This window comes from Rutidosis leptorrhynchoides, chromosome 2 (genome assembly GCF_046630445.1).
Source record: "Rutidosis leptorrhynchoides isolate AG116_Rl617_1_P2 chromosome 2, CSIRO_AGI_Rlap_v1, whole genome shotgun sequence".
In the NCBI taxonomy this organism is placed as follows: domain Eukaryota; kingdom Viridiplantae; phylum Streptophyta; class Magnoliopsida; order Asterales; family Asteraceae; genus Rutidosis; species Rutidosis leptorrhynchoides.
This window is the reverse complement of record NC_092334.1, coordinates 616,351,508-616,371,149: the sequence shown is the minus strand read 5'-3', so window position 1 is coordinate 616,371,149 and position 19,642 is coordinate 616,351,508.

Below are 19,642 nucleotides of genomic sequence, written 5' to 3'. Positions count from 1 at the left end.
CCATGTTTATATATATTAATTGAGATTGATATTTACATGATTAAATGTTTCCAACATGTTAAGCAATCAAACTTGTTAAGACTTGATTAAGTGAAATATGTTTCATATAGACAATTGACCACCCAAGTTGACCGGTGATTCACGAACGTTAAAACTTGTAAAAACTATATGATGACATATATATATGGATATATATATAGTTAACATGATACTATGATAAGTAAACATATCATTAAGTATATTAACAATGAACTACATATGTAAAAACAAGACTACTAACTTTATGATTTTTAAACGAGACATATATGTAACGATTATCGTTGTAAAGACATTTAATGTATATATATCATATTAAGAGATATTCATACATGATAATATCATGATAATATAATAATTTAAAATCTCATTTGATATTATAAACATTGGGTTAACAACATTTAACAAGATCGTTAACCTAAAGGTTTCAAAACAACACTTACATGTAACGACTAACGATGACTTAACGACTCAGTTAAAATGTATATACATGTAGTGTTTTAATATGTATTTATACACTTTTGAAAGACTTCAATACACTTATCAAAATACTTCTACTTAACAAAAATGCTTACAATTACATCCTCGTTCAGTTTCATCAACAATTCTACTCGTATGCACCCGTATTCGTACTCGTACAATACACAGCTTTTAGATGTATGTACTATTGGTATATACACTCCAATGATCAGCTCTTAGCAGCCCATGTGAGTCACCTAACACATGTGGGAACCATCATTTGGCAACTAGCAGGAAATATCTCATAAAATTACAAAAATATGAGTAATCATTCATGACTTATTTACATGAAAACAAAATTACATATCCTTTATATCTAATCCATACACCAATGACCAAAAACACCTACAAACACTTTCATTCTTCAATTTTCTTCATCTAATTGATCTCTCTCAAGTTCTATCTTCAAGTTCTAAGTGTTCTTCATAAATTCCAAAAGTTCTAGTTTCATAAAATCAAGAATACTTTCAAGTTTGCTAGCTCACTTCCAATCTTGTAAGGTGATCATCCAACCTCAAGAAATCTTTGTTTCTTACAGTAGGTTATCATTCTAGTACAAGGTAATAATCATATTCAAACTTTGGTTCAATTTCTATAACTATAACAATCTTATTTCAAGTGATGATCTTACTTGAACTTGTTTTCGTGTCATGATTCTGCTTCAAGAACTTCGAGCCATCCAAGGATCCGTTGAAGCTAAATCCATTTTTCTCTTTTCCAGTAGGTTTATCCAAGGAACTTAAGGTAGTAATGATGTTCATAACATCATTCGATTCATACATATAAAGCTATCTTATTCGAAGGTTTAAACTTGTAATCACTAGAACATAGTTTAGTTAATTCTAAACTTGTTCGCAAATAAAAGTTAATCCTTCTAACTTGACTTTTAAAATCAACTAAACACATGTTCTATATCTATATTATATTCTAACTTAATGATTTAAAACCTGGAAACACGAAAAACACCATAAAATCGGATTTACGCCGTCGTAGTAACACCGCGGGCTGTTTTGGGTTAGTTAATTAAAAACTATGATAAACTTTGATTTAAAAGTTGTTATTCTGGGAAAATGATTTTTATTATGAACATGAAACTATTTCCAAAAATTATGGTTAAACTCAAAGTGGAAGTATGTTTTCTAAAATGGTCATCTAGACGTCGTTCTTTCGACTGAAATGACTACCTTTACAAAAATGACTTGTAACTTATTTTTCCGACTATAAACCTATACTTTTTCTGTTTAGATTCATAAAATAGAGTTCAATATGAAACCATAGCAATTTAATTCACTCAAAACGGATTTAAAATGAAGAAGTTATGGGTAAAACAAGATTGAATAATTTTTCTCATTTTAGCTACGTGAAAATTGGTAACAAATCTATTCCAACCATAACTTAATCAACTTGTATTGTATATTATGTAATCTTGAGATACCATAGACACGTATACAATGTTTCGACCTATCATGTCGACACATCTATATATATTTCGGAACAACCATAGACACTCTATATGTGAATGTTGGAGTTAGCTATACAGGGTTGAGGTTGATTCCAAAATATATATAGTTTGAGTTGTGATCAATACTGAGATACGTATACACTGGGTCGTGGATTGATTCAAGATAATATTTATCGATTTATTTCTGTACCTGTGGACAACTAGTTGTAGGTTACTAACGAGGACAGCTGACTTAATAAACTTAAAACATCAAAATATATTAAAAGTGTTGTAAATATATTTTGAACATACTTTGATATATATGTATATATTGTTATAGGTTCGTGAATGAACCAGTGGCCAAGTCTTACTTCTCGACGAAGTAAAAATCTGTGAAAGTGAGTTATAGTCCCACTTTTAAAATCTAATATTTTTGGGATGAGAATACATGCAGGTTTTATAAATGATTTACAAAATAGACACAAGTACGTGAAACTACATTCTATGGTTGAATTATCGAAATCGAATATGCCCCTTTTTATTAAGTCTGGTAATCTAAGAATTAGGGAACAGACACCCTAATTGACGCGAATCCTAAAGATAGATCTATTGGGCCTAACAAACCCCATCCAAAGTACCGGATGCTTTAGTACTTCGAAATTGATATCATATCCGAAGGGTGTCCCGGAATGATGGGGATATTCTTATATATATGCATCTTGTTAATGTCGGTTACCAGGTGTTCACCATATGAATGATTTTTATCTCTATGTATGGGATGTGTATTGAAATATGAAATCTTGTGGTCTATTATTATGATTTGATATATATAGGTTAAACCTATAACTCACCAACATTTTTGTTGACGTTTTAAGCATGTTTATTCTCAGGTGATTATTAAGAGCTTCCGCTGTCGCATACTTAAATAAGGACGAGATTTGGAGTCCATGCTTGTATGATATTGTGTAAAAACTGCATTCAAGAAACTTATTTTGTTGTAACATATTTGTATTGTAAACCATTATGTAATGGTCGTGTGTAAACAGGATATTTTAGATTATCATTATTTGATAATCTACGTAAAACTTTTTAAAACCTTTATCTATGAAATAAAGGTTATGGTTTGTTTTAAAAATGAATGCAGTCTTTGAAAAACGTCTCATATAGAGGTCAAAACCTCGCAACGAAATCAATTAATATGGAACGTTTTTAATCAATAAGAACGGGACATTTCAGTTGGTATCCGAGCGTTGGTCTTAGAGAATCAGAATTTTGCATTAGTGTGTCTTATCGAGTTTGTTAGGATGCATTAGTGAGTCTGGACTTCGACCGTGTTTACTTGAAAAATGATTGCTTAACAAATTTTGTTGGAAACTATATATTTTTAACATGTGAATGTTATGTGATATATTAATCTCTTAACGCGTTTGATATTATGTGATAGATGTCTACCTCTAGCACAAGTCCCATTGACTCACCTAATAATAACGAAGAGTCGAATATATATTGGACTGATTCACAAGTTCCTGAAGAGGAACCGGAAGAAGAACCAGAACTGGAAGAAGAATCAGAACCGGAAGAGGAGGAACCGGAGGAGGAAATAGAACCGGTGGGGGAAATAATAAAACGGTTAAGTAAAAGAAAATCCTCAACCAATCGACCAAGGTTAATTATGGTCAATGGTGTTTCCGCCAAGGAAGCAAAATATTGGGAGGATTACCAATTCTTCGATGAATCGGATTCCGACGAGAATTCCGATGATGTTATAGAAATTACCCCAACTGAATTTAAAAAGGCAAAAGAAAATAATAAGGGAAAGGGCATAAAAATAGAGAAATCTAATTCCAACCCCGATGAACTTTATATGTATCGTCAACCCCCGAAGCCCTTAAGTTGTAACAATGACCCGGGAACCTCTAAACCACCAGGTTTTTCTAAACCGTTGTGGAAAACGACAGCTCGTATTAGGGGAACATCATATATCCCTAGAAACTTGGCAAAACGAACCAAAACCGAAGAAGAAGAAACGAGCGAGTCAGAATAAGATAGTTGTATTCGTGTGGTGTAATATATGTAATGTGCTTATGCTTTATGATATATGTAAAAATTGCTTGTATTAATAAGTATTTTTTTTATGAATCTAACTCTTGTCTATTTTACAGTATAAAAACACAAAATGGATAGACAACCCAATATTTTAAGAGACCTACCCGGAGACATGATTGATGAAATCTTGTCTAGAGTCGGTCAGAATTCTTCGGCACAACTATTTACGGCGAAATTAGTTTGTAAGACATTCGAAGAACGTTCCAAGAATGTCTTGGTTTATAAGAGACTTTCGTTTGAAAGATGGGGGATATCACATAGGGAAACCCATAAGTTACGATGTGTTTACTTTGACGCATATATTGCGGGGAACCCAAATGCTATTTTACGCAACGGGTTAAGAAATTATTTTGACTCAGCGTATCCGAATATAGGACTTCATGATTTAGAAAAAGCGGCTAACATGCAACATAAAGAAGCATGCTATGCTTACGGGTTAGTAATGTTCGCTTCTCACCAAAGTGAGAAAAAGAACATCGGGCTACAACTATTAAACAAAACGTTCCCACAAGTGACGGACGTAATTGGGGTAAGAAATGAGGTTTTTAGGTTATTACGAGACTGTTGGTCATTATGTAACCCTCGTCCCTTTGACGACGCTACAACACGCTGTCTTATCAATGGCCATAACAGTTATGTTCCACAAGACCAAGGATGGGAAGTAGTCCTAGTAAAACCAGAATGCATGACTTGTTTCTGGATGTATGAATTACGTGTCTTTATTGCCTTTGCTGAACGACTTGTGAACTAGCTAGAATTATCTTCACAACTATATCTTGTATCAAAGTTATTGTGTGCTATATTTCATGCTTTATGTAAAATAAGCGGTATTGTAAGTTTGTAAAATATTGTATAAAAGTTTGAACGCGAAATATTATTATAATCAATTTTTCATATAGAATTGTAGTAGTTGAATTGTATATTAGCTACTAAGTATGAACTTAACGGGTAGGTACTACCCGAATTTAAACTTATAAAATGCTAATATGAAGAAAAAGCTTTTATAAATGAGTTCATATTATGCTACGAAATACTATTAACTACTCATAATATTCTGTATGATTAACTTGTTCCATTTGACTATTTTGAAGGAAATGGCACCGACTACTCGACACACCGTGAATATGAATGAAGAGGAATTCCGTACTTTTCTAGCTTCAAACATAGCCGCAGTACAGGCTGCGCTACATGCCAACAATAACCTTGGATCTAGCAGTACAGGAAATCGTGTAGGATGCACCTACAAAGAATTCACTGCCTGCAAACCTTTGGAATTTGATGGAACCGAAGGACCGATCGAATTGAAACGGTGGACCGATAAGGTTGAATCGGTGTTTGCCATAAGTAAGTGTACTGAAGAGGACAAAGTGAAGTACGCTACGCATACCTTCACAGGTTCTGCGTTAACATGGTGGAATACCTATCTAGAGCAAGTGGGACAAGATGATGCTTATGCACTACCGTGGTCAGCATTCAAGCACTTGATGAACGAGAAGTACCGTCCCAGAACCGAGGTCAATAAGCTCAAGACAGAACTTAGAGGGTTACGTGAAATGTCCCGTTCATATTGATTAAAAACGTTCCATATTAATTGATTTCGTTGCGAGGTTTTGACCTCTATATGAGACGTTTTTCAAAGACTGCATTCATTTTTAAAACAAACCATAACCTTTATTTCATAAATAAAGGTCTAAAAAGCTTTACGTAGATTATCAAATAATGATAATCTAAAATATCCTGTTTACACACGACCATTACATAATGGTTTACAATACAAATATGTTACATCGAAATCAGTTTCTTGAATGCAGTTTTTACACAATATCATACAAACATGGACTCCAAATCTTGTCCTTATTTTAGTATGCAACAGCGGAAGCTCTTAATATTCACCTGAGAATAAACATGCTTTAAACGTCAACAAAAATGTTGGTGAGTTATAGGTTTAACCTATATATATCAAATCGTAACAATAGACCACAAGATTTCATATTTCAATACACATCCCATACATAGAGATAAAAATCATTCATATGGTGAACACCTGGTAACCGACATTAACAAGATGCATATATATGAATATCCCCATCATTCCGGGACACCCTTCGGATATGATATAAATTTCGAAGTACTAAAGCATCCGGTACTTTGGATGGGGTTTGTTAGGCCCAATAGATCTATCTTTTGGATTCGCGTCAATTAGGGTGTCTGTTCCCTAATTCTTAGATTACCAGACTTAATAAAAAGGGGCATATTCGATTTCGATAATTCAACCATAGAATGTAGTTTCACGTACTTGTGTCTATTTTGTAAATCATTTATAAAACCTGCATGTATTCTCATCCCAAAAATATTAGATTTTAAAAGTGGGACTATAACTCACTTTCACAGATTTTTACTTCGTCGGGAAGTAAGACTTGGCCACTGGTTGATTCACGAACCTATAACAATATATACATATATATCAAAGTATGTTCAAAATATATTTACAACACTTTTAATATATTTTGATGTTTTAAGTTTATTAAGTCAGCTGTCCTCGTTAGTAACCTATAACTAGTTGTCCACAGTTAGATATACAGAAATAAATCGATAAATAATATCTTGAATCAATCCACGACCCAGTGTATACGTATCTCAGTATTGATCACAACTCAAACTATACATATTTTGGAATCAACCTCAACCCTGTATAGCTAACTCCAACATTCACATATAGAGTGTCTATGGTTGTTCCGAAATATATATAGATGTGTCGACATGATAGGTCGAAACATTGTATACGTGTCTATGGTATCTCAAGATTACATAATATACAATACTAGTTGATTAAGTTATGGTTGGAATATATTTGTTACCAATTTTCACGTAGCTAAAATGAGAAAAATTATCCAATCTTGTTTTACCCATAACTTCTTCATTTTAAATCCGTTTTGAGTGAATCAAATTGCTATGGTTTCATATTGAACTCTATTTTATGAATCTAAACAGAAAAAGTATAGGTTTATAGTCGGAAAAATAAGTTACAAGTCGTTTTTGTAAAGGTAGTCATTTCAGTCGAAAGAACGACGTCTAGATGACCATTTTAGAAAACATACTTCCACTTTGAGTTTAACCATAATTTTTGGATATAGTTTCATGTTCATAATAAAAATCATTTTCTCAGAATAACAACTTTTAAATCAAAGTTTATCATAGTTTTTAATTAACTAACCCAAAACAGCCCGCGGTGTTACTACGACGGCGTAAATCCGGTTTTACGGTGTTTTTCGTGTTTCCAGGTTTTAAATCATTAAGTTAGCATATCATATAGATATAGAACATGTGTTTAGTTTATTTTAAAAGTCAAGTTAGAAGGATTAACTTTTGTTGGCGAACAAGTTTAGAATTAACTAAACTATGTTCTAGTGATTACAAGTTTAAACCTTCGAATAAGATAGCTTTATATGTATGAATCGAATGATGTTATGACATCATTACTACCTTAAGTTCCTTGGATAAACCTACTGGAAAAGATAAAAATGGATCTAGCTTCAATGGATCCTTGGATGGCTCGAAGTTCTTGAAGCAGAATCATGACACGAAAACAAGTTCAAGTAAGATCATCACTTAAAATAAGATTGTTATAGTTATAGAAATTGAACCAAAGTTTGAATATGATTATTACCTTGTATTAGAATGATAACCTACTATAAGAAACAAAGATTTCTTGAGGTTGGATGATCACCTTACAAGATTGGAAGTGAGCTAGCAAACTTGAAAGTATTCTTGATTTTATGAAACTAGAACTTTTGGAATTTATGAAGAACACTTAGAACTTGAAGATAGAACTTGAGAGAGATCAATTAGATGAAGAAAATTGAAGAATGAAAGTGTTTGTAGGTGTTTTTGGTCGTTGGTGTATGGATTAGATATAAAGGATATGTTATTTTGTTTTCATGTAAATAAGTCATGAATGATTACTCATATTTTTGTAATTTTATGAGATATTTCATGCTAGTTGCCAAATGATGGTTCCCACATGTTTTAGGTGACTCACATGGGCTGCTAAGAGCTGATCATTGGAGTGTATATACCAATAGTACATACATCTAAAAGCTGTGTATTGTACGAGTACGAATACGGGTGCATACGAGTAGAATTGTTGATGAAACTGAACGAGGATGTAATTGTAAGCATTTTTGTTAAGTAGAAGTATTTTGATAAGTGTATTGAAGTCTTTCAAAAGTGTATAAATACATATTAAAACACTACATGTATATACATTTTAACTGAGTCGTTAAGTCATCGTTAGTCGTTACATGTAAGTGTTGTTTTGAAACCTTTAGGTTAACGATCTTGTTAAATGTTGTTAACCCAATGTTTATAATATCAAATGAGATTTTAAATTATTATATTATCATGATATTATCATGTATGAATATCTCTTAATATGATATATATACATTAAATGTCTTTACAACGATAATCGTTACATATATGTCTCGTTTAAAAATCATTAAGTTAGTAGTCTTGTTTTTACATATGTAGTTCATTGTTAATATACTTAATGATATGTTTACTTATCATAGTATCATGTTAACTATATATATATCCATATATATGTCATCATATAGTTTTTACAAGTTTTAACGTTCGTGAATCACCGGTCAACTTGGGTGGTCAATTGTCTATATGAAACATATTTCAATTAATCAAGTCTTAACAAGTTTGATTGCTTAACATGTTGGAAACATTTAATCATGTAAATATCAATCTCAATTAATATATATATACATGGAAAAGTTCGGGTCACTACAGTACCTACCCGTTAAATAAATTTCGTCCCGAAATTTTAAGCTGTTGAAGGTGTTGATGAATCTTCTGGAAATAGATGCGGGTATTTCTTCTTCATTTGATCTTCATGCTCCCAGGTAAACTTGGGTCCTCTACGAGCATTCCATCGAACCTTAACAATTGGTATCTTGTTTTGCTTAAGTCTTTTAACCTCACGATCCATTATTTCGACGGGTTCTTCGATGAATTGAAGTTTTTCGTTGATTTGGATTTCATCTAACGGAATAGTGAGATCTTCTTTAGAAAAACATTTCTTCAAATTCGAGACGTGGAAAGTGTTATGTACAGCCGCGAGTTGTTGAGGTAACTCAAGTCGGTAAGCTACTGGTCCGACACGATCAATAATCTTGAATGGTCCAATATACCTTGGATTTAATTTCCCTCGTTTACCAAATCGTACAACGCCTTTCCAAGGTGCAACTTTAAGCATGACCATCTCTCCAATTTCAAATTCTATATCTTTTCTTTTAATGTCAGCGTAGCTCTTTTGTCGACTTTGGGCAGTTTTCAAACGTTGTTGAATTTGGATGATCTTCTCGGTAGTTTCTTGTATAATCTCCGGACCCGTAATCTGTCTATCCCCCACCTCACTCCAACAAATCGGAGACCTGCACTTTCTACCATAAAGTGCTTCAAACGGCGCCATCTCAATGCTTGAATGGTAGCTGTTGTTGTAGGAAAATTCTGCTAACGGTAGATGTCGATCCCAACTGTTTCCGAAATCAATAACACATGCTCGTAGCATGTCTTCAAGTGTTTGTATCGTCCTTTCGCTCTGCCCATCAGTTTTTGGATGATAGGCAGTACTCATGTCTAGACGAGTTCCTAATGCTTGCTGTAATGTCTGCCAGAATCTTGAAATAAATCTGCCATCCCTATCAGAGATAATAGAGATTGGTATTCCATGTCTGGAGATGACTTCCTTCAAATACAGTCATGCTAACTTCTCCATCTTGTCATCTTCTCTTATTGGTAGGAAGTGTGCGGATTTGGTGAGACGATCAACTATTACCCAAATAGTATCAAAACCACTTGCAGTCCTTGGCAATTTAGTGATGAAATCCATGGTAATGTTTTCCCATTTCCATTCCGGGATTTCGGGTTGTTGAAGTAGACCTGATGGTTTCTGATGCTCAGCTTTAACCTTAGAACACGTCAAACATTCTCCTACGTATTTAGCAACATCGGCTTTCATACCCGGCCACTAAAAATGTTTCTTGAGATCCTTGTACATCTTCCCCGTTCCAGGATGTATTGAGTATCTGGTTTTATGAGCTTCTCTAAGTACCATTTCTCTCATATCTCCAAATTTTGGTACCCAAATCCTTTCAGCCCTATACCGGGTTCCGTCTTCCCGAATATTAAGATGCTTCTCCGATCCTTTGGGTATTTCATCCTTTAAATTTCCCTCTTTTAAAACTCCTTGTTGCGCCTCCTTTATTTGAGTAGTAAGGTTATTATGAATCATTATATTCATAGATTTTACTCGAATGGGTTCTCTGTCCTTCCTGCTCAAGGCATCGGCTACCACATTTGCCTTCCCTGGGTGGTAACGAATCTCAAAGTCGTAATCATTCAATAATTCAATCCACCTACGCTGCCTCATATTCAGTTGTTTCTGATTAAATATGTGTTGAAGACTTTTGTGGTCGGTATATATAATACTTTTGACCCCATATAAGTAGTGCCTCCAAGTCTTTAATGCAAAAACAACCGCGCCTAATTCCAAATCATGCGTCGTATAATTTTGTTCGTGAATCTTCAATTGTCTAGACGCATAAGCAATCACCTTCGTTCGTTGCATTAATACACAACCGAGACCTTGCTTTGATGCATCACAATAAATCACAAAATCATCATTCCCTTCAGGCAATGACAATATAGGTGCCGTAGTTAGCTTTTTCTTCAATAACTGAAACGCTTTCTCTTGTTCATCATTACATTCAAATTTCTTCCCTTTATGCGTTAATGCAGTCAAGGGTTTTGCTATTCTGGAAAAGTCTTGGATGAACCTTCTGTAGTAACCAGCTAGTCCTAAAAACTGGCGTATGTGTTTCGGAGTTTTCGGGGTTTCCCACTTTTCAACAGTTTCTATCTTTGCCGGATCCACCTTAATACCTTCTTTGTTCACTATGTGACCGAGGAATTGAACTTCTTCCAACCAAAATGCACACTTTGAAAACTTAGCGTACAATTCTTCCTTTCTCAATACTTCTAACACCTTTCTCAAATGTTCACCGTGTTCTTGGTCATTCTTTGAGTAAATAAGTATGTCATCAATGAAAACAATGACAAACTTGTCAAGGTATGGTCCACACACTCGGTTCATAAGGTCCATGAACACAGCTGATGCATTAGTTAAACCAAACGGCATGACCATAAACTCGTAATGACCATAACGTGTTCTGAAAGCAGTCTTTGGAATATCATATTCTTTCACCCGCATTTGATGATACCCGGAACGTAAGTCAATCTTTGAATAAACAGACGAGCCTTGTAGTTGATTAAATAAGTCGTCGATTCTTGGTAGTGGGTAGCGGTTCTTGATGGTAAGTTTGTTCAACTCTCGGTAGTTGATACACAACCTGAATGTACCATCTTTCTTCTTGACAAACAAAACAGGAGCTCCCCACGGTGATGTGCTTGGTCGAATGAAACCACGCTCTAAAAGTTCTTGTAATTGGCTTTGCAGTTCTTTCATCTCGCTGGGTGCGAGTCTGTAAGGAGCACGAGCTATTGGTGCAGCTCCTGGTACAAGATCTATTTGAAATTCAACGGATCGATGTGGGGGTAATCCCGGTAATTCTTTCGGAAATACATCGGGAAATTCTTTTGCAATGGGAACATCATTGATGCTCTTTTCTTCAGTTTGTACTTTCTCGACGTGTGCTAGAACAGCATAGCAACCTTTTCTTATTAGTTTTTGTGCCTTCAAATTACTAATAAGATGTAGCTTCGTGTTGCCCTTTTCTTCGTACACCATTAAGGGTTTTCCTTTTTCTCGTATAATGCGAATTGCATTTTTGTAACAAACGATCTCTGCTTTCACTTCTTTCAACCAGTCCATACCGATTATCACATCAAAACTCCCTAACTCTACTGGTATTAAATCAATCTTAAATGTTTCGCTAACCAGTTTAATTTCTCGATTCCGACATATATTATCTGCTGAAATTAATTTACCATTTGCTAATTCGAGTAAAAATTTACTATCCAAAGGCGTCAATGGGCAACTTAATTTAGCACAAAAATCTCTACTCATATAGCTTCTATCTGCACCCGAATCAAATAAAACGTAAGCAGATTTATTGTCAATAAGAAACGTACCCGTAACAAGCTCCGGGTCTTCCTGTGCCTCTGCCGCATTAATATTGAAAACTCTTCCGCGGCCTTGTCCATTCGTGTTCTCCTGGTTCGGGCAATTTCTAATAATGTGGCCCGGTTTTCCACATTTATAACAAACTACATTGGCATAGCTTGCTCCGACACTACTTGCTCCGCCATTACTCGTTTCGACACCATTTGTTCCTTTCGTTCTATTAACCCCTGGTCCGTAGACCTCACACTTCGCCGCGCTATGACCATTTCTTTTACACTTGTTGCAAAATTTAGTGCAGAACCCCGAGTGATACTTTTCACACCTTTGGCATAGCTGCTTCTGATTGTTGTTGTTGCGGTTATTATTGTTGTTGGGATGATTGTTGTAGTTGCTGTTGTTGTTGTTATTGTTGTTGTTGTTGGGCCGTTTGTTGTAGTTGCGATTGATGTTGCGATTGTTGGGATAATTGTTGCGATTGCTGTTGTTGTTGTATTGGTGATTCTTATCACCATTTTCCTCCCACTTTCTTTTGACTTGCTTCACATTGGCCTCTTCAGCAGTCTGTTCTTTAATTCTTTCTTCAATCTGGTTCACTAGTTTGTGAGCCATTCTACATGCCTGTTGTATGGAGGCGGGCTCGTGTGAACTTATATCTTCTTGGATTCTTTCCGGTAATCCTTTCACAAACGCGTCGATCTTCTCTTCCTCATCTTCGAATGCTCCCGGACACAATAGGCACAATTCTGTGAATCGTCTTTCATACGTGGTAATATAAAATCCTTGGGTTCGTAACCCTCTAAGTTCTGTCTTGAGCTTATTGACCTCGGTTCTGGGACGGTACTTCTCGTTCATCAAGTGCTTGAATACTGACCACGGTAGTGCGTACGCATCGTCTTGTCCCACTTGCTCTAGATAGGTATTCCACCATGTTAACGCAGAACCTGTGAAGGTATGCGTAGCATACTTCACTTTGTCCTCTTCAGCACACTTACTTATGGCAAACACCGATTCGACCTTCTCGGTCCACCGTTTCAATCCGATCGGTCCTTCGGTTCCATCAAATTCCAAAGGTTTGCAGGCAGTGAATTCTTTGTAGGTGCATCCGACACGATTTCCTGTACTGCTAGATCCAAGGTTATTATTGGTATGTAGCGCAGCCTGTACTGCGGCTATGTTTGAAGCTAGAAAAGTACGGAATTCCTCTTCATTCATATTCACTGTGTGTCGAGTAGTCGGTGCCATTTCCTTCAAAATAGTCAAATGGAACAAGTTAATCATACAGAATATTAAGAGTAGTTAATAGTATTTCGTAGCATAATATGAACTCATTTATAAAAGCTTTTTCTTCATATTAGCGTTTTATAAGTTTAAATTCGGGTAGTACCTACCCGTTAAGTTCATACTTAGTAGCTAATATACAATTCAACTACTACAATTCTATATGAAAAACTGATTATAATAATATTTCGCGTTCAAACTTTTATACAATATTTTACAAACTTACAATACCGCTTATTTTACATAAAGCATGAAATATAGCACACAATAACTTTGATACAAGATAGTTGTGAAGATAATTCTAGCTAGTACACAAGTCGTTCAGCAAAGGCAATAAAGACACGTAATTCATACGTCCAGAAACAAGTCATGCATTCTGGTTTTACTAGGACTACTTCCCATCCTTGGTCTTGTGCAACATAACCGTTATGGCCGTTGATAAGACAGCGTGTTGTAACGTCGTCAAAGGGACGAGGGTTACGTAATGTCCAACAGTCCCGTAACAATCTAAAAACCTCATTTCTTACCCCAATTACCGACTCCGTCACTTGTGGGAACGTTTTGTTTAATAGTTGTAGCCCGATGTTCTTGTTCTCACTTTGGTGAGAAGCGAACATTACTAATCCGTAAGCATAACATGCTTCTTTATGTTGCATGTTAGCCACTTTTTCTAAATCACGAAGTCCAATATTCGGATATATTGAGTCAAAATAATTTCTTAACCCATTGCGTAAAATAGCATTTGGGTTCCCCGCAATATATGCATCAAAGTAAACACATCGTAACTTATGGATTTCCCAATGTGATATCCCCCATCTTCCGAACGAAAGCCTTTTATAAACCAATGCATTCTTGGAATGTTTTTCGAATGTCTTACAAACTGATCTCGCCTTAAATAGTTGTGCCGAAGAATTCTGACCGACTCTAGACAAGATTTCATCAATCATGTCTCCGGGTAGGTCTCTTAAAATATTGGGTTGTCTATCCATTTTGTGTTTTTATACTGTAAAATAGACAAGAGTTAGATTAATAAAAAAAAAAAATACTTATTAATACAAGCAATTTTTACATATATCATAAAGCATAAGCACACTATATTACATATATTACACCACACGAATACAACTATCTTATTCCGACTCGCTTGTTTCTTCTTCTTCGGTTTTGGTTCGTTTTGCCAAGTTTCTAGGGATATATGATGTTCCCCTAATACGAGCCGTCGTGATCCACATTGGTTTAGAAAAACCTGGTGGTTTAGAGGTTCCCGGGTCATTGTTACAACTTAAGGACTTCGGGGGTTGACGATACATATAAAGTTCATCGGGGTTGGAATTAGATTTCTCTATTTTTATGCCCTTTCCCTTATTATTTTCTTTTGCCTTTTTAAATTCAGTTGGGGTAATTTCTATAACATCATCGGAATTCTCGTCGGAATCCGATTCATCGGAGAATTGGTAATCCTCCCAATATTTTGCTTCCTTGGCGGAAACACCATTGACCATAATTAACCTTGGTCGGTTGGTTGAGGATTTTCTTTTACTTAACCGTTTTATTATTTCCCCCACCGGTTCTATTTCTTCATCCGGTTCCGATTCTTCTTCCGGTTCCGATTCTTCTTCCGGTTCCGACTCTTCTTCCGGTTCCTCTTCGGGAACTTGTGAATCAGTCCACGAATCATTCCAATTTACATTTGACTCTTCATTATTATTAGGTGAGTCGATGGGACTTGTTCTAGAGGTAGACATCTATCACATAATATCAAACGCGTTAAGAGATTAATATATCACATAATATTCACATGTTAAAAATATATAGTTTCCAACAAAATTTGTTAAGCAATCATTTTTCAAGTAAACACGGTCGAAGTCCAGACTCACTAATGCATCCTAACAAACTCGATAAGACACACTAATGCAAAATTCTGGTTCTCTAAGACCAACGCTCGGATACCAACTGAAATGTCCCGTTCTTATTGATTAAAAACGTTCCATATTAATTGATTTCGTTGCGAGGTTTTGACCTCTATATGAGACGTTTTTCAAAGACTGCATTCATTTTTAAAACAAACCATAACCTTTATTTCATAAATAAAGGTCTAAAAAGCTTTACGTAGATTATCAAATAATGATAATCTAAAATATCCTGTTTACACACGACCATTACATAATGGTTTACAATACAAATATGTTACATCGAAATCAGTTTCTTGAATGCAGTTTTTACACAATATCATACAAACATGGACTCCAAATCTTGTCCTTATTTTAGTATGCAACAACGGAAGCTCTTAGTATTCACCTGAGAATAAACATGCTTTAAACGTCAACAAAAAAGTCGGTGAGTTATAGGTTTAACCTATATATATCAAATCGTAACAATAGACCACAAGATTTCATATTTCAATACACATCCCATACATAGAGATAAAAATCATTCATATGGTGAACACCTGGTAACCGACATTAACAAGATGCATATATAAGAATATCCCCATCATTCCGGGACACCCTTCGGATATGATATAAATTTCAAAGTACTAAAGCATCCGGTACTTTGGATGGGGTTTGTTAGGCCCAATAGATCTATCTTTAGGATTCGCGTCAATTAGGGTGTCTGTTCCCTAATTCTTAGATTACCAGACTTAATAAAAAGGGGCATATTCGATTTCGATAATTCAACCATAGAATGTAGTTTCACGTACTTGTGTCTATTTTGTAAATCATTTATAAAACCTGCATGTATTCTCATCCCAAAAATATTAGATTTTAAAAGTGGGACTATAACTCACTTTCACAGATTTTTTACTTCGTCGGGAAGTAAGACTTGGCCACTGGTTGATTCACGAACCTATAACAATATATACATATATATATCAAAGTATGTTCAAAATATATTTACAACACTTTTAATATATTTTGATGTTTTAAGTTTATTAAGTCAGTTGTCCTCGTTAGTAACCTACAAATAGTTGTCCACAGTTAGATGTACAGAAATAAATCGATAAATAATATCTTGAATCAATCCACGACCCAGTGTATACGTATCTCAGTATTGATCACAACTCAAACTATACATATTTTGGAATCAACCTCAACCCTGTATAGCTAACTCCAACATTCACATATAGAGTGTCTATGGTTGTTCCGAAATATATATAGATGTGTCGACATGATAGGTCGAAACATTGTATACGTGTCTATGGTATCTCAAGATTACATAATATACAATACAAGTTGATTAAGTTATGGTTGGAATATATTTGTTACCAATTTTCACGTAGCTAAAATGAGAAAAATTATCCAATCTTGTTTTACCCATAACTTCTTCATTTTAAATCCGTTTTGAGTGAATCAAATTGCTATGGTTTCATATTGAACTCTATTTTATGAATCTAAACAGAAAAAGTATAGGTTTATAGTCGGAAAAATAAGTTACAAGTCGTTTTTGTAAAGGTAGTCATTTCAGTCGAAAGAACGACGTCTAGATGACCATTTTAGAAAACATACTTCCACTTTGAGTTTAACCATAATTTTTGGATATAGTTTCATGTTCATAATAAAAATCATTTTCTCAGAATAACAACTTTTAAATCAAAGTTTATCATAGTTTTTAATTAACTAACCCAAAACAACCCGCGGTGTTACTACGACGGCGTAAATCCGGTTTTACGGTGTTTTTCGTGTTTCCAGGTTTTAAATCATTAAGTTAGCATATCATATAGATATAGAACATGTGTTTAGTTTATTTTAAAAGTCAAGTTAGAAGGATTAACTTTTATTTGCGAACAAGTTTAGAATTAACTAAACTATGTTCTAGTGATTACAAGTTTAAACCTTCGAATAAGATAGCTTTATATGTATGAATCGAATGATGTTATGACATCATTACTACCTTAAGTTCCTTGGATAAACCTACTGGAAAAGAGAAAAATGGATCTAGCTTCAATGGATCCTTGGATGGCTCGAAGTTCTTGAAGCAGAATCATGACACGAAAACAAGTTCAAGTAAGATCATCACTTAAAATAAGATTGTTATAGTTATAGAAATTGAACCAAAGTTTGAATATGATTATTACCTTGTATTAGAATGATAACCTACTGTAAGAAACAAAGATTTCTTGAGGTTGGATGATCACCTTACAAGATTGGAAGTGAGCTAGCAAACTTGAAAGTATTCTTGATTTTATGAAACTAGAACTTTTGGAATTTATGAAGAACACTTAGAACTTGAAGATAGAACTTGAGAGAGATCAATTAGATGAAGAAAATTGAAGAATGAAAGTGTTTGTAGGTGTTTTTGGTCGTTGGTGTATGGATTAGATATAAAGGATATGTTATTTTGTTTTCATGTAAATAAGTCATGAATGATTACTCATATTTTTGTAATTTTATGAGATATTTCATGCTAGTTGCCAAATGATGGTTCCCACATGTTTTAGGTGACTCACATGGGCTGCTAAGAGCTGATCATTGGAGTGTATATACCAATAGTACATACATCTAAAAGCTGTGTATTGTACGAGTACGAATACGGGTGCATACGAGTAGAATTGTTGATGAAACTGAACGAGGATGTAATTGTAAGCTTTTTTTGTTAAGTAGAAGTATTTTGATAAGTGTATTGAAGTCTTTCAAAAGTGTATAAATACATATTAAAACGCTACATGTATATACATTTTAACTGAGTCGTTAAGTCATCGTTAGTCGTTACATGTAAGTGTTGTTTTGAAACCTTTAGGTTAACGATCTTGTTAAATGTTGTTAACCCAATGTTTATAATATCAAATGAGATTTTAAATTATTATATTATCATGATATTATCATGTATGAATATCTCTTAATATGATATATATACATTAAATGTCTTTACAACGATAATCGTTACATATATGTCTCGTTTAAAAATCATTAAGTTAGTAGTCTTGTTTTTACATATGTAGTTCATTGTTAATATACTTAATGATATGTTTACTTATCATAGTATCATGTTAACTATATATATATCCATATATATGTCATCATATAGTTTTTACAAGTTTTAACGTTCGTGAATCACCGGTCAACTTGGGTGGTCAATTGTCTATATGAAACATATTTCAATTAATCAAGTCTTAACAAGTTTGATTGCTTAACATGTTGGAAACATTTAATCATGTAAATATCAATCTCAATTAATATATATATACATGGAAAAGTTCGGGTCACTACATTACGAACCCAAGGATTTGATATTACCACGTACGAAAGACGATTCACAGAATTGTGTCTATTGTGTCCGGGAGCGTTTGAAGATGAGGAAGAGAAGATCGACGCGTTTGTGAAAGGGTTACCAGAAAGAATCCAAGAAGATATAAGTTCACACGAGCCCGCCTCCATACAACAGGCATGTAGAATGGCTCACAAACTAGTGAACCAGATTGAGGAAAGAATTAAAGAACAGACGGCTGCAGAGGCCAATGTGAAGCAAGTCAAAAGAAAGTTGGAGGAAAACGGTGATAAGAATCACCAATACAACAACAACAGCAATTACAACAATAATCGCAACAATTATCCCAACAATCGCAACATCAATCGCAACTACAACAAATGGCCCAACAACAACAACAACAACAACAACAGCAACTACAACAATCATCCCAACAACAATAACAACCGCAACAACAACAACAATCAGAAGCAGCTATGCCAAAGGTGTGAAAAGTATCACTCGGGGTTCTGCACCAAATTTTGCAACAAGTGTAAAAGAAATGGTCATAGCGCGGCGAAGTGTGAGGTCTACGGACCAGGGGTTAACAGAACGAAAGGAACAAATGGTGTCGGAACTAGTAATGGCGGAGCAAGTAGTGTCGGAGTAAGTTATGCCAATGTAGTTTGTTATAAATGTTGAAAACCGGGCCACATTATTAGAAATTGCCCGAACCAGGAGAACACGAATGGACAAGGCCGCGGAAGAGTTTTCAATATTAATGCGGCAGAGGTACAGGAAGACCCGGAGCTTGTTACGGGTACGTTTCTTATTGACAATAAATCTGCTTACGTTTTATTTAATTTGGGTGCGGATAGAAGCTATATGAGTAGAGATTTTTGTGCTAAATTAAGTTGTCCATT